The following is a 25114-nucleotide window of genomic DNA, read 5'->3' on the forward strand; positions in this document are numbered from 1 at the left end:
ATGCATTATTCCAGTGCATCTATACAATATTAATCAATTGCTTCGTAGAGCTATAAAAAAAATGTCGCATCTTGTAATCCTAACACGGGAGATCATCTTCGATAATCTAATCCACCTGTGCCAGCCATACGTATCAAGCGTTCCCTGGCGGTAGTAATAAATATATTCATCATATGATGGGTAGGTTTCTCGGCGGGATAAGGCCAACGGATAAAAACAATATCCGTTTGGATCATATGCGGATAGAGATGCAAATTTCAAAGGTCAAGTAAGGACTACTTTCACTGTTTATAAACAAACATGGCGTCGCCTTTGTCATTCGACCATCGAGTCAGAATTAACCATCGGGAATCTGGAGAAACTTCTGGGATAATTGCTATCATTATTAAAAGAATAATCTAAAAAAGTGAAATCTGAGTCTAACTGTGACGTAGCTAAGGTATTTTAAAGGTTTTGGCAACTCTGGAGATTTTAATAGCGAAACAATTTTGCGAGGGCACCAGCCAAGCGGGATCAGTTGCTATGTCTGTGCTTGTAGACCTTTGCGCCTTGGAACCTTTTCCACAAATTAAAACAGTTGGATTTGGCCGAAATATGTCCGAATTGTATCTTTGTGTCGTTTTGTCGCTGTGTGTACATCCGCCTGCACTTCGTAACGTTATGACAGGACAGACGGACGGTCAACAACGTCTGACTGTGGCTGTGACGTCGTAAAGATGAGGGTTAGAGCAGCTTCCCTTTGATAAATTACAGTTACTCCAGCGGACAGAGCGATGGATTGCCGCGAAAGGCAATTGCATTTTTGCATATATATAGTTACGCCACTGTATAATACACAGGTTTCAACTGGAACTATATTGGCTACTATCACTGTCCGACTGAAACATCACTTACGTTCTGACGTAATGTATATTAATGCGCACATTCCAGAAAAACTGTTTTGGTAATGTTTGTGAGAGATGGAAAGAGATTTTCGAGCACAGAATTGAAGAAGGACATTATACGAAAAGAGGTTATCAAGCTTGTGTGTTATGGGTTGGTAAATATACTGTATTAGGAATAAATACTATAATAGATTCCTAATACAGGATATTTACCATCCCCAAACACACTCGCGAGATAACCTCTACCTCTTTCTTTGTGCCTCTGTCTGTCTGTCTGTCTCTATGTCTCTGTCTGTCTCTCTGTGTGTCTCTGTGTCTGTCTGTGTGTCTCTCTGTCTGTCTGTCTCTCTCTCTCTCTCTCTAGATATATATAATGATAGGGGCACGGGTGGCCCAGTCGTTTGAGGCGCCACAGTCTGCCGTGCGAAGTTCTTTCCCTTGGACACGCCAGAAATCTATGATCGTGGGTTCAAATCCAGGTTCGCCCCCATTATGTTTCGATATTGATCAGCACAAAACCCGTGCTCGTGGGTTTCACCGACATAACCTCGGGCTTTCCTCCCACCGTGATATAACTGGAATACTGTTAAAATCAGCGTTAAACCCAACTCACCCACTAACACTTTTGTTATGTAGGTTGCTAGCGCGGACATTTGTCAAAGAAGATATGAAGATATAAGTGGTCAATATGTAGATGTGATGAGAAATATTGTACTTTAGGTATGTCCTGCACATCACTGTTACATGTATATACTTGCTGTTCAAGGGTTCAGAACTTTTGTTGTAACCATGTTAAATATTTGAAACAACAAACAACGACGGAAGTAATATAGCACCTTGGATGTCAAGTTAGTGCTCGATGAGCTTCTTTTTCTGCACTAACGATGAGCAGATAATTTGCAGTCTTCAAAAGCTGGGATATTTTGGAAGCTCTATAATTTATACATTACGTAATGTTTACGAGTATGTGACTGATATCTACACCCGCCTTTCGTAATTGAAAACTGCTTAGAAAATGATACCACCCACACGCTTATACTGGCGCATATCTTACCTGGACTGGAACAGAGATAGTAATAAGTCAGCGCGTCTATCTCCTTGTGCTTTCTAATGGCGTAGAAATATTCAAAGGTTTATGATCACCGCAACCTTTTGAACAGTTAACAGACTCGATAGATAAGAAACGGAATCTATTATTCTGTGGCAGGCCTGATAATGATTATAGGTGCAGTCGGGCATCTTTTGAAATATATCTTCGATTGATGACGCCATTATGGCACACGGCTAGACGTTAAAAAGGGGTAGGAAATAAACCTGTGTCTACACAATGGAAAGATTATGAGAAGGTTTCGATTAAAAAAAGAGGGCATTGTAGATGTCAGAGTAGATGTCCATACCCATGTTTCAATGATAACATTATTCAAGCATGATCTTTGTGTACAATATGTCCAAATGCAGTATAGATAACTAATCGAACATTTGACATGCATCCCAAGTCTCCCTATATTCTTCCCATGCAACCACCAGGTTGTTCTATATATTTCGGATATGATGAAATCAATAACAGTAAAAAATCAGGACATTACTGTTATTTGGTTGTTTGGTCTAACATATGCAGCGGACAACGCATAAAGTGAGGGCGTGAGTGGGTGAGTTTAACGCCGCTTTGAACAGTAATCAAGTTATATCACGGCGTGTCAGCTTGTTGTTGGAGAAAAGCAAGTGATGCAGGTCTCAGTTGTTACTCTGAACGGCGTCTTCGGCGCCTTTGCCCCCCATTTCCCGAAGTTGGATATGGCGAACAGTCGGGTTTATATATATATATATATATATATATATATATATATATATATATATATATATATATATATATATATATTGTTGTTATCTACTTAATCTGTTCAATCTTCACAACAAATCACTTTGACTGCAAGCGGGAAAACAAGATTTGAAGCCGTGTGTGAGAAATTATATTTACTGCTAGCCCAACGCACAGTAGGAGCCACTTAGGTCGGTACTTCAATCGTCCTGCTTGCGTCATTGAGCAGGTGTTTCTAAATTGCCTCTAGATCACTTCTATACTGCAGTAAGGCACTTCATGAAAGACGATTGTGAAGGGCTAATGTGGTCTGTATATCAACGCTAATTAGTATTTACTGTACAAAATCTTGATATATGCTCTTGTGACTTCACAGATTAAACAGGTGTCTGCCACGAAAAACTAGACTAACACGTACGTAGAAAAAGAAATGAATAAAGTACAATGTTGTTTTATTGTGGCGACAAAGCATTTAAAGCACATCGTTTACAGATTCCAGTTTTTCCTGATATTTGGTTTCTACTATTATTTACAAAATGCTTTGTAAACTGCGAGTACTCAAAGTGTAATGGTCCATGTAATTGCACCTGATTCATTGACCTGACTTTGTAACATGACGACACATTCTGACCACGACAATGCATGCGTCAGATGTAAGAGGTGTGAGGGGCCTCAACAATCAGTTCGTCATGTCCTTAGTTTGTTATGTCCATAGACTGTTTCTCGCCACTTTATTTTGAAGTCCGTTTCTCGCCACTTTATTTTGAAGTCCGTTTCTCGCCACTTTATTTTGAAGTCCGTTTCTCGCCACTTTATTTTGAAGTCCGTTTCTCGCCACTTTATTTGAAGTCAAATAGAAAACGAAGTTTCATGTTATGTCTGTCTGTCTGTCTGTCTCATGAAGTGTATAAAACCGATATCACAATGTCATGCCCATCGTATTTGATAATGGCACGATAAGGTCAATGAACTAATTTATATGTACACATAACAACTTTTTTTCTGTGACGGGAATAAAATAAAAAAACAGCAGATATTGTTGGGTACAGGGTACTCTTTGTCCTGTATTGACATTTAATAGACTTCCCTATTTTGAGTTATTGTGCAGTTCATTTTTCTCATTTGGAGCCAAACGGACTACAGGTAGAGTGCGCGAGGAAGTCCTACGGATATGCAGTTGGTAGATACTAGTAGGTTCTTGAAACGGCGGGTACGGTGCTGACACATCTAAGAGCATACTCGGGGCGAATGTGGCATCCGAGCCCGTACTCAGCGGATCCTGGCCAATACACTAAGGGGAACAACTCTACTCTGAGATGTGGTGCCTCAGATCACTGTGTTGTTCGGACATCGACTTGATCATTATGTTATTACTTACCGTTTAAGACAGAATCGATAAACCAATTATTGATAAGCCTGAAGCGTAATCCTCGAACGCGTTAGTACGTTATCTGATAGTCTAAATAAATACACTAACACCGCTGTTTGAATGAATACAGTAAATACTTAACCGAATGAGAACATCCTCGCCTCACGGGGGGCACGGGTGGCCCAGTCGTCTAAGGCGCCGCGATTCGCTGTGCAGAGTCGCGTCCCTTGGGCACGCCAGAAACCTATGATCGTGGGTTCGAATCCCGGTTCGCCCCGATTATGTTTCTAGGTTTGTCAGCACCATACCCGTGCTCGTGGGTTTCACCGAAGTGGTAAACGTCTGAGACCTGCATCACTTCGGGCTTTCCTCCCACATTAAGCTGACACGCCGTGATATAACTGGACTACTGTTAAAAGCGGCGTTAAACCCAACTCACTCACTCACTCACTCCTCGCTTCACGCAATATATTCACAAACTGCTTGTTATAAACGCTTTGAATAAATCATTACAGTAAAACGCTCATCAAAGTCTATACAGCAGGTAGGACTCACTGCTCACAAACAAATCCTTATCCCCCGCGAACTGTTCCAGGTCTAATTATGCTACTTTGGCTTGTAATTATAAGGTGCTGTACGGTTACCTGAATAGACCACGGTCATGTACGCACAGCTGGGACAAATCATGTGTTTATAAGCTATTAACATCCGACGGGCAAGGTGCGATCAGTCTTCATGATTGACAGCAAAGGGTTCCTGTGAACAGGCATTGCGAAGCTGTCAGTGACGAGTACGAAGGGACAACCTCACACATGGCTCTCGTGTGTTTCCGTGGCGAGCGAACAGGAACGTGGCAGAAAGGCCATTGAGGCAAGTTGTGCAGTTTGTTTTAACACGCTGGGGATAAAAACGTGCTTATTTACACTGGCCTGCTGCAGATTTACCTGCAAGTGTTACATCGTGCAGTAAGTGTTTAAAGCGATGTTATGTGAAAAAATGGGTATTTCATGTTGTTTAAACGCAATTTGTTTTGAAGGTTTGACATTTACAGTAAAACCGCGATAACCCGGCGTCATCGGGGCCAACCGCCACAGATCAATTTATCCGTATTTCGAAACAAGAAGTGTAGCATACAACATCGTAAATCATGTACAAGTGTCGAATCTAACGGCGCGGTGAAGTTATATCGTCTTATAAAGTTAGTGAGGGGCTGTGGGGTTGCCTAGTGGTTAAAGCGTTGGTTCGTCACGCGTAAGACCCTTGTTCGATTCCCCACATGGGTACAATTGTGTGAAGCCCATTTTCCGGTCTCCCACGCCGTGATATTGCTGGAATATTGCAAAAAGCGACGTAAAAAGATACTCACTTGCTCACTAGCGAGATAATGAATTTTCAGTAGAGTATATTTCACTGTATAACAAAAATAAATATGCCGTTTTCAGAAAATCAAAATAACCTATGTTAATTCTTTTGAGTAATGTATACTACTCAAAAGAAGTTAAGGATCACCCGATTCTTTCATATTGGTAATGTTAATCTGTCATGACATGAGAGATTAACTATTGTAATATGAAAGAATCAGGTGATCCTTAACTTCTTTTGAGTAGTATATCATACAGGCAAAACTCGGCTTGGGGTAGGTCTTTACAAAAGTGAAATATTATCAACGTGTGTGCAGAAGATTTGTTTTCGATTAAAAGAGACTCACTTGATTCAGGATAACATCAGTTATTAAACGAGACACATTTCGTTGAAATTCGTGTTTGTGTCGTGTCATCACCTGGATAAACCTGTATAACGCGTACCGGCCGTGATGACTGGGAACAGTACAGATTGTGTTATGTACGCTCATTGCAAACATGCTCCATTCATGTGGGAGACTCATTTATTTGTCTATCTATTCATTTAACTACAGACGTTCTGAGAGAATGAGTTCCTTTACGTATTATTCACACTTTCAATGGATCAGACACGCAAAGATCCGGGTAGAGAATAGGTCTTCAGCAACCCGTGCTTACCCGTAAGAGGCGACTATGCTTGTAAGGCGATTAACGGGATCGAGTGGTCAGGCTCGCTGACTTGCTTGATGCATGTCATCGTGACCCAATTTCGTAGAATGATGCTCATGATGTCAATCATTGGATTGTCTAGTCCAGACTCCATTACTTACATATAGCTGGAATATTGCTGAGTGTGGTTAAACAACAAACAAACAAACAAACAAATCAGTTGTTCAGGTTAGTATTCAATTTCTGCTAAATTCATTCATTCATTCAATGATTCATTCACACATTTCCTCCCTCATTGACTAGTTTTCTTTCATGCTTTGTTTTCCTTACCATTGACCTTGTTGAGTCAATTTGTGTTCGAGTCATACATTAACTGACTCACTGAATCAACCTGGCAACTGTCCACCCACTGCCTGATACCGACGACTTAAGGATTGACTCACTGATTAAGTCGTTGGCAATTTACCGAATTCCTAACCAGCAAACTAACTCGTTTTAGCTTTCTACTTCTTCGTTCAATCGTTCACTGAATTACATATTGGCTTGGAAAGGACCATGTCCGCGTTGGGATTCCGGGTTAGAATTGGTCCCGAGCAACCTATTTTGTTCGTAAGATGCGGCCAAAGGGATCGGGTGGTCAGGCTCGGTGACTTGTTTGATTGTGGGTCATCGTAACCCGACCGTATGGTTCGTTGCTCACAATATTGATCACTGGATTGTCTGATCCAGACTCGATTATTTTATAATTATTTTTTTTCTTTTAGTGATGAGTGCGGCGTTAAACAACAAATTAACAAATCATTCATTTTTTCCTCGCACAGTGGACCGACAGTTTGCTTCGCTGATTTTTATTGTTATTATGTTTATTAGACCAATGGATGTCAGTACGTCCTAACAGTACACATAACTAGTGACTCTATGCGCGTGACACTGATCATGATTACGACTAAAGATTTGTTTGATAGACATTTCTTAGAAGCTAAGGATGATAAAGTAGACACAATTTATTGATATAAACTCCTTTTTTCTGTTATGGCGACGTTCCGGTATATATCCCTATACCGCTGTCAAGCATCGTCAAGTCTACTTTGAATACGACTCGCCTAAGATCAAGTCTCTCTTCAAGAACACAACACTTCCCAAGTGTGCAGCGTCCACCATCGTATTCTCTACACACCAAATGTATTGTAATGACCACGAACTGTTACCCCAAACACTCAAGCGATATAGTGGCTCATATCACATTTACATATGTAATCCAGACAGTCTGTCATGTTTCCTTACCTAAGTGGTTGGCATGACCAGTCAAAGACACGCGTACGTTGCAAGCTGTCAATAAGATAAAGTACAGTAATAAACTTCAAGCTTAAAGGATCACCACTAGGTCAATGAAAGCAAGAAGATCACGGATGTACACAGACACATAGACATAGGCCTTCCCTGATATCGGCAGTCCATGTACATTAACTGCAGGGTCTTTTCTGATCGGTTTAACCAGCAATTTTAGTAATGGGTCAGTTTGCTCAGCTCGAGTGTGGTTTCAAGTAGGTGGGATATTGTGTGTCAATTGGGACTGGAAGTGTTTCCTGTTCATGACTAGACATGGCGTTTTACGTTATTTTTGTATTAAGGTCATACGAAATTATTACTTGGTTCGAGGAACAAGTGATCCATCTTTTGTAGCTTGTGTCAACGGATTGGCTAGCTTATTGCTCATCTGCCAGATGTTTTGAAAGACAATATAAAGACAATAGTACAATATAAGATATATGATTGAATTGATTGAGCGAGATAATTCTAGTTTAATAGGTACACATTTCACTGTCAGTTAAATAATTGTTAAAATTAATGAAGCATTAGTGACGTAAGGAGAGTCATTGAACGTTGAACAAATGCGACAAAACCATTTCCGTAGTTAACAGACATATCTGTTAAAAGCTAAAAACTAAACGGATTTGTTTAACAAAATTGTAACCTTGCGCAGTTAGCATTTCAATACTGTATTATTAATTTCCTAGTGTTTGTTTGGATAATCATGTAATATACCTCTTTACTCGAACTCAGTTTATCATAGTGATCTAATTTCCGTCTTCTGCGTATCAGGAACTCGATATACTCGGTATATATATACCGTGTTTTCTTTTCGGTTTAACGAGGGTTCCCTGTATTTTGATGGAGAGATATGGATGGAGTTCTCGTAGAAAGCTCCTTTTTAGTTGAGTCTACATTTTGTCCAATCAATACAATAGCCACTTTATGAGTATCAGCTTTTGCAAGAAATAAATTGAATGCGCCTTAAAATCTATCTATAATAAAAGCCACAAACCCCTGTCCATAGCCACAACAAATTGTACGATTTCGAGTGGATCACAAGCACGAGTTCATGAATCACTATCAAATAGTGATGATAAAAGGTGTTTGTGACGAGGTGTGCCCTATCAGTGGCACCCATCACAACACAGTATTTAAAGTCTATCAGTGAGTATGGTTATGCCATAGTTTTAAGACTGACATTCATATCTCTGAAGATACAGCTCTTCAGCTAATTACGGTGTAGCGAATGCTCCTAAATAAACCGTTAAACGTGTTCGTAAATTGTTCATGCATTGCTGTGAAATGGTTGTTCTTTAATATTCATACACGACCTCGAAAGAGAAGGCAGTGACGAAGTAACGTTATATACTTTAGAGATTACTGATTAACCGTTAAAACGTGGAGGCATGTAATTGGAATAATAAATTCATCGATTGTTTTTATACCTCCAGATACTTAAAAGGCGGTGGAGTAGCCTAGTGGTTAAAGCGTTAACTCGTCACGACGAAGACCCGGGTTCGATTCCCACATGGGTTCAAATTCAAGCCCATTGTCTCCGTGTATATACTAGTATTGATGGCATGTTGATAAAAGCGGCGTAAAACCAGACTCACCCAAACACTCACTATGATACTGAGACAACCCCGATTATGACTCCGGCGTTAGATATCTTATCATGCGTAAATACCGTCTCTGGCAGTGACAGATGTTGACTGATGACTAACAGTGACATAGACTATTGTGCATTTCCGATATACATGTGTATACATGACCAACTATATATATATAGTTATAGAGTATATATAGCACCACTGACAATTAAAGACAAAAGGAAGTGTGGTGCATCGAGATAGCTAGAACGGGAACTAAACTCTGTTGAGACAGTACAGTGGTGATTTGTCCAACGGAATCTCGCTTTGTGGACAGTATTTTATAGGACAATGGATCGTAACTTAAGGCACATACCACCAGCATTGTTGTTGAGAAAGTGTATCGCTCAGGGCAACCGTTCAGTGGAAAGATTTAGCATTTATCACTGAGCCGGTTGAAAGTGTTTTACAAACAATCAGTGAGTACATTTACTCGTGAAATATGTTATCTCCAGTGTTTTGATAAAACTGCCTTTTCACTGGAGGATACCAAAGGGAGGTAACCGGTATGGGGTTATATCCAATGGAGGCTCGCTTTGTTATCAACGGTTTATATTCAGGAGTGCTTTGGAGCAAGTCGTGGATTCACAGCCTCGCGTGAGAGAGGATGACTTGTGGAATTACTTTTGCAGTTTTCGAAATAATGCGAGAGGTAAAGTGATACATTTCTGGCATACTTTACGTGACATTGTGATAATCGTAGCCCCTCCCGCCTATGTGACGCTTGTGTCTGTCCTATTTCTCCCTCCCGTCTTAACGGGTAACGTAGCAATGTAAACCACATTTTCAACTTGTGAACTTGAAAGAAACTCACACATATTTGCCGGGCAAGAGCAAACCATTGAGCTTGCAGTGTTCGCGGAAACTGTTCAGTTTTCTCAGCTGCTGATCAGAGATAGACAAACCATTGTTACTAGATTTCACGGACACATTATGCCCACTTGACGTAAACCGTAGGTCGGGCTTTTTCACTTATAACCATCACGCGTGGATAATGTATGGAAATATGGAAATATTTCCCCGTTTTATGTGAAACCTGTCTGAGTCAGTTTATACTGTGGGGGCACAAACCAAGTCAGGGTGAGTGTTGATTTGGGTCATTCTTAAATAATATTGCTTTTACCACAGTGTTTTTACCCGAGTATAAACATGACTCTACATTAATTGTGAACGGTCAATAATGTTTTATAATATCATGGAAACCGTCATAATACAACGATTCGTACATATTTCGGCCCATACTTATTATGCATGAAGTATGTTCCCGGAAGGAAATGCGTGTGAACTACATGTCACTTAAACCTTGGATGTCACACTGCGACAACGCTATAAGTAATGTTTAAAAAATGTGTTTGCGTTTACACTTTTCTGCATGTCAGCTATACGGCGTTACAGTGCATATCCGGGTAATCTAACACGATGGGGCAATGTCGCGTCCGTCGTATATCACACACACACACACACATAAGGCAATCGAATGATTAATGTTTGTATAATGCTTAAAGGGGAAATCCATTTGATTTCTAGGGGTGGGGGTATTTTTAAGTTAATAGTTTGTTCAGAAATTTTTAAATGTATATTTTTTTTTACAGTGGTTACGATTTAATGAATGAAAGATGTAAAGTGAATTTATACCAACTAAATCAATTTGTCTGGTCATGTAAGTGTGTATAACTTGTTAGTTTATTTATAAATATATCATGTAATTGATGACCAGCCACAGACGAAGATGATACCATGCTAGAGAAGATAGTGTTTCCAGAGAAGATAGTGTTACTTTAAAAGATAGTGTTACTAGAGAAGATAGTATTACTAGAACACATAGTGTTACTAGAGAAGATTGTGTTACTATAGAAGATAGCGTTACTACGAAAGATAGTGACAAAACTTATGCCCGATGCAATTCCCTATTTTGATTGTGACTCAGGTAAACGATTTGCGTGCCTCTGCATGTGTTTGTGACGAGTGTCGCCGGAGCAGAATATGCTCACCTTATCGAGAACACCTGGTATCATCACTATTTTTGCAAGTGATTCATAAACACATGCTTATGTCATAGAAGGAATCGCATCACGGCCTTGCGTGTTTACGTGTCGACGGCTTTGTGTACGTGCGGGACAGTAGGGCATCGTGGGTAAAGCGTTGGCTCGTACCACGAATTCAGGGGGTTCGATTCATGACTGGGATACGATGTTTGAAGCATTGAAGCACATTTCTGGTGTCTCCCGCCGACGGTTGGCGTTGCCAGGGATGCATGTGCATGGGCAGATAACATTAACATAACCACTCCACCTGTCTTGACATTTCCTGTATCATGTCACGCGTGACAGTGTTCCTTGATGGTACGCCCGAGCAGGGAGTTTCCGTGTTGCATTTGTGTCTGTGCATTCAAAGCGTTCAACCGACATTCGCCACGACTGAGAGGGAGTAGACTGAACGTTTACTTGTACTAATTCTTAGTCTGTCGACGTCTTTTATTCAGAGTGACATAAAAACGAAATGAAAAAGTGTAGCTAAAGTTTTGAAATGGAGTAAACCCTCAGATCCGAGGGCTTAACGTTAGCGTGTCAGATGCGAGTCAAGGATAAATTAAAATGGCAACAGGATTGATGTCCGTGTCACACCACTGCCTTAAGACATGTACGTTTTACAAATTGTGATATATTACACTTTGCATTGAATGTACAATTCTCTAACGAGAACACTGTCCCTGATACCACAAATGTCAGGTCTCATTGAAAATATAGAGTGAAATATTCAAATCCATTGAAGCTGAATCGAACATTCAAATACATATACATGTACATGTGGTATAGCTTAGATATAAGAGTGAGTGAGTTGGGTTTAACGCCGCTTTTAACAGTATTCCAGTCATATCACAACATGTCAGCCTAATGTTGGAGGAAAGCCCGAAGTGATGCAACTCAGACGTTTACCACTTTGGTGAAACCCATGAGTATGGGTATGGTGCTGACAAACCTATAAACATAATCGGGGCGAACCGGGATTCGAACCCACTCTGCACAGCGAGTCGCGGCGCCCTAGACGACTGCACCACCCGTGCCCCTTAGATCTATGGAAGTCAATCATTGTTCTTTTCTCTGAGGTCAATCTATTAAGGGTATGTTCAACACGTCAAGCGTAGACATCGTGTCACCTAATATAACTACATCATGTGTTTCTTAAAAGGAAAAGGCACTTATAACTGTGCGATCATGAAAGGCATTGTCAAGTACAACTGACAATGTAAAGAGTCATTAACACACTACATCCATTATAATGCAGTCCCGAGGCCTGTTATTAAGCGAAAGGTTGAATCACGGCTCCGTGAAACACATATGTGTCTTTGACCTCTCTATTTTGGTGTAACGAAGCACATAATTTTGACATTTTTTAACATATATTCAGCAGTTGATGGCACAGACATTAGTTGTGCATTTGCGTACTGAATATATGATTTTAATGTTCGTACGAGTTCACATATTACATTGGAATAGATTTGAATATTCCTTTATGTTCGTGCAGCGACCTCTCAAGGGTGGTCCTGTCGTCTGAGGCACCACAACTCGCTTTGCAGAATTGCGTCCCTTGGGCGTGTCAGAAACCTATGATCGTGGGTTCCAAATCCGTTTCGCCCTGATTGTGTTTCTAAGTCAGCATCATGTTGCTGCTCGTTGGGTTTAAGTCTAAGGTCTGCATCCCTTCCAGTTGACTTCCACGAGTCTCTAAGGCAATAATTATTAGTTTATATCATGATTTTTAGATTATATACATAATGAGAACAAGTTGTCCCTATAAAAGACTGGTGTACTGTCCGATTATCTAGACTTGTCCATTATAAGGATAGAATTACTCTACGCCCATGGACTTGTCATTCAGTGCAACCTTTGAGCAAGGCTACACTTCGGGCTTTCCTCTCACATCAAGCATATACGACGTGCTGCAACTAAACCTATGTACAAAACTGTGTTAACACTCACTCACTCACTCACTCACTCACTCACTCACTCACTCACTCACTCACTCACTCACACACTCACTCACTCACTGCCCACTCACTCACTCACTCACTCACTCACTCACTCACTCACTCACTCACTCACTGTATTTAATTCAACAAAACATAACAAGTGCAATCATACCCGAATGAAAAATAAACCAAAAACCAAATGCTTCCTACATGAACACACGCCCTAGATTTATTTAGACAAGATTGTATCCCTCCAACCCCATTCAAGATGGTGATGACATATTGAAGATATCTGACGCTGATGAAAGAATGTTCAGGTCTCCACAATCTTCTCTAGTTCAAGTTTCCCGTTCCCATTCACATGTTTTCCTACAGTAAAGCTCATTAGAGAACTGCAGACAGTGCTGTATTTGTCTAACGCAAACCCAGCAGTGATGCTGTTGACCGTGTCATAGGCTCGTGGAATTCATCTACATGGAGATTTTGCCATTAGGGGTCTTTTGGGGGTGATGTAACTTAACCTGCCGTATCTGAACGAATTGCGTGTTACTATCAGAAAACAAACGTATTCTGTTTGCCTTTGCTGCAAAGCATGCGCGTTTCTACTCATCAGCCATGTAACGGTTCTCTGGATTTGCACGGGAAAATCAACTCGTATCAAGGCACGGGAACATCAACATAATTACAGCCATGTAGTAAATGTTCTAGAAACATTGCCATTGCAATCACGATCGACGGTTTGGTTGGGAACAAGGGATAATGTAACGACCATACACAAATCGATTTATTCATTTTTGTCTCCCCATTCCAATTCAGATACCCCAATTTGTTACAAATACAGAGGGGGCACGGGTGGCCCAGTCGTCTAAGGCGCCGCGATTCGCTGTGCAGAGTTGCGTCATTTGGACACGCCAGAAACCTATGATTGTGGGTTCGAATCCCGGTTCGTCCCGATTATGTTTCTAGGTTTGTCAGCACCATACCCGTGCTCGTGGGTTTCACCGAAGTGGTAAACGTCTATGACCTGCATCACTTCGGGCTTTCCTCCCACATTAAGCTGACACGCTGTGATATAACTAGAATACTGTTTAAAGCGGCGCTAAACCCAACTCACTCACTCACATATACGGCGGGCACGTGAAGGTTCACAAAGGACTCGATATATATTCAAGAAACTATGATATTCATATTGTAAAAGAAAACCATTTTCAGATATTCTGTTCACTTATTTGCCTGTGGTTTTGTTGGGACTTTCATTTCCCTTTTGCTGAAACCTTATCATCCATTTCTGACAAAAACCATATAAAAACATGAGAAGGTTATTTATCTTTTCCGTGATTCAATGCATTACACAAAATGTGGGCTGTGTCCTTCCAATACTGATAAGGGTATAGACGTCAGCAGGCATTCGTTAAAGCGGGCTATGTATATTCCAGGACAAGTATTATAACACTGGAAGTACCGGTTAGGAAATGATAGCCAGAATATCGACTACTTTGTACATTAATTTGTCACGGGCTGTTGGACTCGTATTGGAGAGTTTCGTAAGTTAGCTAGAAGTGCTCGTAGTTTAATGATCGAGATCTTACCTGCACCAATGCGTGTGACTCAACTAGCATCGACTGTTTTCTTTTAGGTTAATCGTGATTGGTTACTTAAGGTCAAACCTTTTAGCTTTTTTGCTAACTCACTGTGTTCATGAAGTCCGTTGACATCGTAATGCATTGTCAACTTCAGCTGATGATTATTCTTTAAACATCGTGTATACCCGTGTCCCACTGAAAAAACTCGCGTTGGATGAGGTGAGGTGAAATGGGGTTTAACGTCGCGTTCAAGATTATTACATGTCGAGTTTATAGGGCTAGCTCACTGAGATGCCATGCCGCAGTTTAACATAAATACCCCACTCAGACACAGTGTACTAACTCAGAGCCGACCAGTCCTTGTTTTCTTTTAGTCATTTAATGCCGAGCGCCAGGCAGGGTGAAAACAAGTGCCATCTTTTTAATGTCTTTAAGTATGACACGGTCGGGGATCGAACCTACGACCTCGCACTCTCCGAGGAAACGCTCTTATCCACAAAATTACGGTGGCAGTCTCAGAGCTTTGGACACTTGCGTCGTAAATATAGCACTATGATAATACTAATAAATAACAGCGACAAAACCATTTCCATATTCGTAACAAATCTCTGCCCAAAACAGAGTCGATTGTACGATCCCGATTATAACATGGACATGTGTTTATGATTTATGATCAAATGGTGTTGATACCAGGTGTTCGCGAAAAGGTGAGCGTATCCTGCCGCAACGGTGGCTCCCGTCACAAACACATGCAAAGGCAAGTAAATTACTCACCCTAAAAAACGCGGGAACATATGGTACAAGTCAGAATAGGGAATTGCATCTGACATCATTTTTGTCACCGATGCGCCAATTTTGGAACACTGTTCCAACCGATATGTGTTGTGTGTATTATTATGATTATGACTATGGTTATGATTATGATTATTAATGCAATCAAGTTTGGCCATGGGCCTATATGTATAACGCCGTTTTATAAAATACAAATAACTTATGTATGGTTTATGCAAAATATAAAATCTCGGTATCAAAAAATATTCAGACAGTTATGCTTTATTCAAAATGAAAGTTCTCCTGCCATGATTGTCTGATAGCTCCCGAGCAGATGGTCTGTAGAAAGATTGCCCATTGATTACACGATCCTATCTGTGATTTATGAATGTAGCCATTCATTGTTTCTGAAACTTTGTATGTTGCGTTTTTGTATTTATCATTCCTAGTGCACACTGTAAACAGAACAAGAAGCATATTTTCTCAATCTTCTTTCAATGCATGTCTGATGTAAAGACTCTCGTTTTGAATTATGCAGTTTGAAAAAATCCCTGATATTAATGCCGTCTTTATATATTGCTTCAATTTGTGGTACACATTTTGATATGTTCAACTCCCAACCTACCAATCCATTTCTCACTTATACCAAATATCAGAAAAAGTGAACAACATGATGTAAATCAATATTTTTTTATTGTTTTTTTATTGCTCAGTTTAACAGGAACCTATTTTTTTTTCACCAGGAGTCTCATTTAAAGACGGATCTCTTATAACTTACGTGATATCTATTTTTTATATTTTTTTATCTTTATTTTTTATCTTTCCCGAAAAACAACATTATTAGTAATAAGTAATACAAGTCACAAAATGAAATGTAACACCTATTGAAATACGTTATGTTTGTTTTTGCACGAATGACACAGGCTACAATATACCAGACTATGATATATTGAAAACTATAAAGCCCCAGTTGGATCTATATAGCCGGGTATATTCATATGACAGGTCGTTCAATTTGATATTAACTACATAAGTGACAATATACAACGAGACACATCGCATTGATTATGTTTCATGCCTAATGACTCGACCATATGTTGCACATTTACGAGGAGAGAAGGTCATTGGTTGCTATCCAATAGTGCCTACGGGGGAAATTGATGACCATTTCAGTTGTCGATAACACCTGTCAATATGTTCATTTCTTTCGCCAGGGGCGAGGTCAGATTTAGTCATCATGTTTTGTTGTATATGTTTACATTGTAAGTGACAGTTATGCAATGTTTACAGTGATTAACCTGCGTGTGATGTGCTACAATATAACGTAATGTTTGGCAAGCATCCATATACCAATCAATCGTTAAGGCAGAGATTAACATTTTTTAGAGAAAGTAAAGATCAAGTTACCTCATCCGTGACGTTAAAGGCATTCAGGCGGTTGGACAACCTGCTGGGTCTTAGTATTAGTATTATGATTGGAGATCAGCTGGATGATCCACGCTTGGTTTGACCTGCCCGATACAGTGTGTATCGTACTTCGACAGCGTAGATCAATGCTTACGTTATCGATCACTAGTGTACTTGTTCTTCATAACACATTGCAGGTTAACGTGATGGAAAATTCATGGTTGATTATTGAAATTTCGATTTCAAATATTAAAATGTCCCCATGTCAGTCAAAATATGTATGCATGCGGAATTAAGTCGATGCGTTTTATATACGTATCTGCTCGCATGTGCCACATTGAACAAGTTATTTTAAGTAAAATCGACGTCCACTGCAGCAGATACTTCACAATGCTTTCCATCAAACCATCAATACAAATGGTTTTATAAATGCATTTAGGTGTTTATTCACCGTGCGTGCGATCACGATTACCCCGCGTTCATGCAACTATATATCACATCACAGTGATGTCTTTTATTAGCGGGCGGTCGGGTAGCCTAGTGGTTAAAGCGTTCGCTCGTCACGCCGAAGACCCGGGTTCGATTCCCGACATGGGTACAATGTGTGAAGCCCATTTCTGGTGTCCCCCGCCGTGATATTGCTGGAATATTGCTAAAAGCGGCGTAAAACTCACTCACTTTCATAAGCATCAACACTTTTTTTCGGCAAAATGTCATGGTGACATAACTTGTACATTCGTGATCATGCTAACATCTCGTTCTTCACACATGATTACAGTAAATCGCATCAACACTTTAAGCCTCAACACTTTCCTTCTTTAAAATTACGTTACAAGGACATCTACGGGTATGGTCATATCAACATGTGTCCATGGTTATTGATGTAATGCAGCTGCATTGTGCATCACCACATGCCTTCTGCAATATGATAGTAAAATTATTATGTCGTTTTGATGGATGGCTAGAGTGCTTTGCTTCAGAAACATGATGTTACAGAAATCATACATGATATGAGGTTTCGTCGGAAATATTTTTTGTTTATTTCATTTTTATTTTTTTTGAAACTGAAACCAAGTTGTTTGTGCGACGAGTGCGTCTGATTCATATGATATCTTCATCGTGAATCACGCGTCAGGTTACTACAGTCAGTGTATATAGAAGCAGGGGCGGTCGGGTAGCCTCGTGGTTAAAGCGTTCGCTCGTCACGCCGAAGACCCGGGTTCGAATCCCGACATGGGTACAATGTGTGAAGCCCATTTCTGGTGTCCCCCGCCGTGATATTGCTGGAATATTGCTAAAAGCGGCGTAAAACCAAACTCACTCACTCACTCACTCGCTTTATAGAAACATGATCATGCTGCAACAACCTTGTGCTACAGTCATATTTCAGCAGTTGCCACGGACCAGGAAGTATTGAGCATGACATTCTCATTTCATTGACACACATTTCAATACTTTTTTAATACTTCCTTCAGCAGCTGTGGCGAAAAACGTTCCCTAATTTGACCTTGATCGCTTGTCAGAAGGCATAATCTCTTAGATATAATGCTTCATAACTGTTAATGTCATCTGAATTACCTGCAGCAAATAGAATCCGTCATAATCATGTCAAAGAAAAGGCTTGACTATTTAGGGCTTAGCTTTTATGATCAATGTGTGTCAACACTGCCAGCGATGCAAATATGATATATGACCATAAGAACAACTGAAACGAATTAAATATATATGGATCAGAATTATTCACAGTTTTGCATTTTCACATTAATCAAAGTAGTATGGATGATATTTTATTGTGATCGGAGACTTTGACAGCACAGTTACACGGGCGCCTCTCCATGCATGGCCAACAGACCATGAAGGGAATTATCACAGTAAGTGGGTATAGAGATGAGTCTCGATGTCTCCAATGTGACATGGACGTCATAAGAACCTACTTATTTCTTCATTCAGCTTATCAGATGTCAAAGCAAAGCATTGACGTGAGGAATTGGATGTATTGATCCGCATCATGCAATGTTTGATTTGATTTTAGGACAGGTTCTTGTATAGTTTGTTTGTCCACGGGAGGGTCTTATTTCTCATTTTATCAGCATCGGGTAAAACTGTTGTGGCAAAATTTTAATATTCATAATTTATTCATCCTTTGCTTATACAGTAAACTACAGTTAAAACGAGCTAAAAGGGAACACTGATTTTAGTTCGTTATAACCGTAGTTCGTTATAAGAATATATGGAGCATATATACTGCAAATGGCCGGTACCAAAAAGCAGTTCGTTGTATCCGTCAGTTCGTTATATTCTGTGATATTCAGTTATATTCTGTGATATTCAGTTATATTCTGTGATATTCAGTAATTCAGTTATATTGTGTAATAATCAGTTATATTCCAGACTGGTCAGCTATGTTGTGTGATATTCAGTTATATTCTGTGATATTCAGTTATGGTGTGTGATAATCAGTTATATTATGTGATATTCAGTTACATTCAGTGAAGTTCAGTTATATTCTGTGATATTCAGCAATTGATATTCCTTCAATTATGTTGTGTGATATTCGGTTATATTCTGTGATATTCAGTTATGGTGTGTGATAATCAGTTATATTATGTGATATTCAGTTACATTCAGTGAAGTTCAGTTATATTCTGTGATATTCAGCAATTGATATTCCTTCAATTGTGTTGTGTGATATTCGGTTATATTCTGTGATATTCAGCAATTGATATTCCTTCAATTATGTTTGTGTGATATTCGTTTATATTGTGTGGTGTTCAGTTATCTTCTGTGATATTCGTTTGTATTCTGTCATATTCAGATCTATTTTATTATATTCTGTGATATTCAGGTTTATTCAGCTATACTCTGTCATAAGCTATGACATACAGCACTTGGTCAACTCGGTAGAAAATCAGCATGAAATCTTTTGAGCCTCCGGCAGCACTGAGATAAAGCGCACCTGTTACCGAGCTTGGCTGGCCCATGCATGGAACATACACCGACGTTGTATTTATGCTCAGATTCAAAACAGGGCTCAAAGACACATGTTTCAGATGTCATTCGCTGAATGTGTGTTAACCAAACACATCACGCAAGTCCTTTACCTTGGTGTGTGGCAAATACATCAGTTCTCTTGCGGGTGTATACATGTAAATGATACCGTAAAAGTACCCGTTTGACTATTGCAAGCATATTTGGTTCAGTACTATGTGTAGCATACCCCTATTAACGCTATTACATTACATATTATATTCTGTTCAAAACGCGAGACTAATAAAAAGGACGAATCGATTTAGCTTTTAAATGTATTCGATATGTATCAATGTTCATTGGTGTGATTGATATTATGTGAGGGCGGTGGGGTAATCTTGTGGTTAAAACGTAAAGTCTCCACGCCGAGGACCGGGGGTCGATTCCCCTCATGGGTACATTGTGTGGATTTCATTTCCTGAATCGACGCTCCTCGTTAGAATAGATCTTCAGCCGTAAAAAAACGACTATGCTTGTCGTAAGAGGCGATTAACGGGATCTGGTAGTCAGGCTCGCTGATTTGGTTGAAACATGTCATTGCGTGGATCGATGCTCATGATATCAATCACCGGATTGTCTGGTCCAGATTCGATTATTTACAGACCGCCGTCGTATAGCTGGAACATTGCTGAGTGCGGCGTTAAACAACAAACAAACAAACATTTCCGGAGTCCACTGTCGTGATAGTGCTAGAACATTGCTAACAGCGGCGTAAAACCATACTCACTCACGTATCCAGTTAATCTGGACACTCTACTTTTCGGGTGATCACTGTTCAACGCCTATAGTATATAGACATTACTATGTAACTAGAAATCGTATCAGTAAATGTGTTAATCAGGGCGGCTTCACCTAAAAGGGTACTGGCGGAGTAGGGAGCCTCCCTGTAAGGCACGAAGTTGGTATACCAACTGGTTAACCTTCTTCAGAGCACCTACATGAGCAAAGCCTCAGGTCGCACAGTACAAAGTCGCACGTTCGTTTGTCAATATGACCTCTGATGCGCATTGATCTTAACTTCCGGTTTATGTTGGAGATTCACACACGCGTACCCATGCGACTGACGCCAACGAGTTGGTAAATATTGCTTTTAGTCGAATCAGCAATGTTCTGTCGTTAAGAACAAGCGTCGGGTTTGTCACATCGCCCACGTACACACACGTGTGCCTGGTTTCAGGGTTACTGGTCGACATAATTATATACTCTCAGCGAATGTGACGCGTGGTTTGAGATGGTTAACATTTGCTAATGTACAAAATCGCAATTTAAGCCAGCTCGATATCTGTCCGGGACCATCTTCACACAAGAGTTATATCTTAGGGTGTTAGATAATGGAGTATTTGATATTATTACGCATTTATAAGTGACATAGAAATGATGAAGGCCATGTCGAACCTATGGAATACTAGAAGGGACATTGTCACGTTGTCGCATTGTCGAATTGTCGCCCTTTCAAAAACAAGCATAAAGTGTCAAAATTAACCAAAGCGCGACAATGCGACAACGCGACATATTTAGACTTTGAATTGTCGCATTGTTGCGCTTTGGTAAAATAAAAAGGTTAATTCAAAGCGCGAAAATGGGACAAATGGCAAAAATGTCGCGTTGTCACATTATCACGCTTTGGTTAATTTTGACGATGTCCCTTCTAGTATTCCATACGCACCGCTTTTGTTTAGGAACGTCCACTATACGTATGTACACGGTATCTACGTACCGCATATCATGGCCAGGTTGCCTTGACATTATTCTTCCCTTTGTAATTAGTTTGTCGGTGTGAATCCACATCCACAGATGTCTTCTATATCCACTCAGTGTAGTTCTAATAACATTATCGCTAAATAATTGCATCACGGGTCTTACGTTATAAGTGACCACGATCAATAACCCACGCATTAAAATATAATGACTGGCTTTAGTCTCGTCAACAAAGTGACGGATGTTGATGATGTTAATGAAGATTTGGTTCTAAAAGCATCGACGTAAAGACTTCCAGTGTCCCAACATACGCTAAACATTATTTCGGGTTTAACTTTGTTTGTCAAAGTAATAAAAGCGATAAAACCATTTCCATAATGTTACGAATCAATATCACGATTCTGACTTTATCATAAGCATTTGTTAATGGGTCATTATCAGTGAATGAATGAGTGAGTATGGTTTTACGCCGCTGTCAGCAATATTCGACGGCGGGGGACACCAGAAATGGGCTTCACACATTGTACCCATGTCGGGAATCAAACTCGGGTCTTCGGCGTGACGAGCGAACACTTTAACCACTAGGCTACCCAACCGCCCCGGATCACTATCAGATACAGATAATACCAGGTGTTCGCGAAAAGGTGGCACCTGTCACAAACACATGCAAAGGCAAGTCAAATGTACACATAAGTGAAAAAGCAGTAAAAATAGGGAACTGCATTACGCATGATTTTTTGGTTTCTCTCTATCTCCTATTTGAAATATGCTGTGAGGACTCCATGAGGTTGCAGTACTTGAGGCATGCTTATCAAAAATACATATCCACGTTTAAACAAACAGCCTCGTTCGTAAAGAGGTCAGGACTTTGTGAAACTCTATACGATTTATAGGGTCCATTCTGGCTTGAAGTGTTTATCAACATCCACGGAGATCACCATCTGGCATCCAGTATACTCTGCACAAAATGTAGTTTGATTATTTCCCAAGGCCCTCTCTAAGATGTAAACGAAAATGTATTAAAACTGCTTTGATAACACCTCATGCAGGTGGTGATGTAAAAGTTCTCTTTGATGTTGCTGTTGACGTATCGCCGTGGAAATTACATTTTGTATGAACCCTCTTAATAAATCGTGATTTTGATAGATGACTTTAATTCAAAAGATGCTTTTTGCACATGATTTTTACACATAGAGCAATATTGTCGAACACATGTTTGAAACACACTCAACACACATGTTGGGACACAGATGGCTAAGACCTACAAGGTGCCACAATTCGCTGTGCAGAGTTACGTCCCTTGGGCGTATCAGAATCCTGTGATCGTCGGTTCGTATCCCAGATTCTTCTTGATAATGATTCTCTTGGGTTTCCGAAGTGGAAGCTGCCTAAGACCTGTATCACACTGTAGTTTCGTTCTCATTAAGCGGATACTTCGTGTAACATGAGTATAACTGTTCAAATCTGTTAAACAAACTCACCACTGGATAATGCTTGGCTCGTCACGCCGAACACATGCTCACATGGGTTGGATTACCTCTTGGGTAAATCTGCGGAGTCCATTGTTGGTGTCCCCTGGACTGGCGTCGCTGGATAACTGATACATGCGGATAACGTATCCCCCACTCATGTCTCAGAGGAACGAATTCCAATATATTGAGTGGGTATTGTTTTCCGCCATGTTCAACACAATTCCAGCAATATCAAGGCGGGGACACCAGAAATGGGCTTCACACACTGTTCCCATATGGGGAATCGAACCCGGGTCTTCGGCGTGACGAACGAACACTTTAACCACTTGGCTACCCCACCGCCCACATTTTGATAAGCGTGATGGTTAAAAAAACATGTGTATTAAAGAGAGCTACCATGAATCAAACAGAAACGTGCTTAAGACGTAAAATATGTCAATAATATTAATATATTAACCGTACAGATAACAAACACAAACCTACTATTAAATGATAAAAAGAGTTAGTTTACCAACATGTGTCAGATGAACACCTATTTACCACCCATGTATTAACTACACAAGTTACTGTGAGTGCTCCAGCCCAGAATGTACCAAGAGGGGTACATTTCGCCATATAAACATGTTTTCAAAATTTACCCCTGGAGGTCAAATACCCCAGCTCCAGAAGTGGATCAAATTTCTTACCCTCATGGGGTCATCTCCTCGTATTTCATTAATGAGACAATCACATGTAGATGTCTGGCTAGAGCATGGATTTGGCGGACTCATATTTTATAAGCATATGAGCGAAGTGTTTTACAGTGAAACGTTTGCTCAGTTAGACACTGGTTGTAACTTATAACACAAATTCAGGATTACTACAAAGTGTTCATAGTTAATATGTTACCGGTGGGGGTGAGCACCCTTTGCTTATATTTATTTCAACGATTACGGTAATATGTATGGTTGTTGTTATTGTCATATACTGTATGTCTTTAGGATTCCGGGGGCGGTCGGGTAGCCTAGTGGTTAAAGCGTTAGCTCGTCACGGGTTCGATTCCCGAAATGGGTACAATGTATGAAGCCCATTTCTGGTGTCCCCCGCCGTGATATTGCTGAAATATTGCTAAAAGCGGCGTAAAACCATACTCACTCACTCACTTTAGGATTATAATGTTTGTAATCATGTGAACTACATTCTTCATGAATATTAAACTTGGTTTAAGATACTTGAAAGCAATCTCCGCCTCGTCCTTTCATTTGCAAATGTGCAAATTACCCACACTTGGCCACAGATGTCAGTGTTGACAAAGTTAGTATGTGTTCATTGCATGAACTCTATTAGTAATGACACGTGCATGTTAATGTGCATGTAAATTGATTGCAGACTATTTGCCGAAAATGCGTTGTAAATAAACATGTGTTAGCATTGCCCGTAGGGAGATGAAGGGACGAGGTTAAAAACATCCATTGGAGACACTCGTCATAAACTACCGCCCCTTAAGTGCAGATTGGGAAATATTCCCAGGCGTGTCGCATTGTGGAGGAATGTCGACTGTTTGTCTGGGTGAACTCATACGTGTAACTTAACCTCTGTCTCCTGCTATGCTAGCTACGTTTGCATCCCGGGGATGAGCAGGTCTCTTGTGCTGGCGGGGGCACGGGTGGTCCAGTCGTCTAAGGCGCCGCGATTCGCTGTGCAGATTTGTGTCCCTTGGGCACGCCAGAAACCTATGATTGTAGGTTCGAATCCCGGTTCGCCACGATTATGTTTCTAGGTTTGTCAGCACCATACCTCTGCTCGTGGATTTCACCGAAGTGCATCACTTCGGGCTTTCCTCCCACATTAAGCTGACACGCCGTGATATAACTGGAATACTGTTAAAAGCGGCGTTAAACCCAACTCACTCACTCACTCTTGTGTTGACTCTAGAGACAACAAATGGGGATCAGGTGGCCTGGTTCTGTAACTTGGTTGATTGGGTGTCATCATACCCAGATGGTGTGTGCTCAAGCTGTCAGTCACTGGTTTGATTCCACCGAGTCCATTATTTACATTGCAGCCTGCGGTGTGAAACATGCATGTAACTTATACTTGCTTTTATGATTTAAGATGAATGCATTGTATTGTGAGCTGATGTGAAATAGAGTTTAACGTCGC

General features: G+C 40.3%; 1 protein-coding gene across 5 annotated transcripts in view; it reads left to right on the forward strand.

The window, feature by feature from the left end:
- The window catches only part of LOC124142001 (prostaglandin E2 receptor EP3 subtype-like), an 80611-nt gene that overhangs the window by 50253 nt on the left and 5244 nt on the right, over positions 1 to 25114 (forward strand). Inside the window, exon 1 of one of the 5 annotated variants that reach the window (XM_046510226.2) lies at positions 9228 to 9696. The exons of 3 other annotated variants lie outside the window; for them this stretch is intronic. The gene's annotated coding sequence lies outside the window, so the exon portion shown is untranslated. Of the gene's footprint in view, positions 1 to 9227; positions 9697 to 9900; positions 10125 to 25114 lie in introns of those variants that run through there. One more of the 5 variants, XM_046510259.2, reaches the window with a different exon arrangement.

The sequence above is a fragment of the Haliotis rufescens genome, unplaced genomic scaffold (assembly GCF_023055435.1).
Source record: "Haliotis rufescens isolate VD_foot unplaced genomic scaffold, xgHalRufe1.0.p SCAF_2, whole genome shotgun sequence".
Lineage (NCBI taxonomy): Eukaryota > Metazoa > Mollusca > Gastropoda > Lepetellida > Haliotidae > Haliotis > Haliotis rufescens.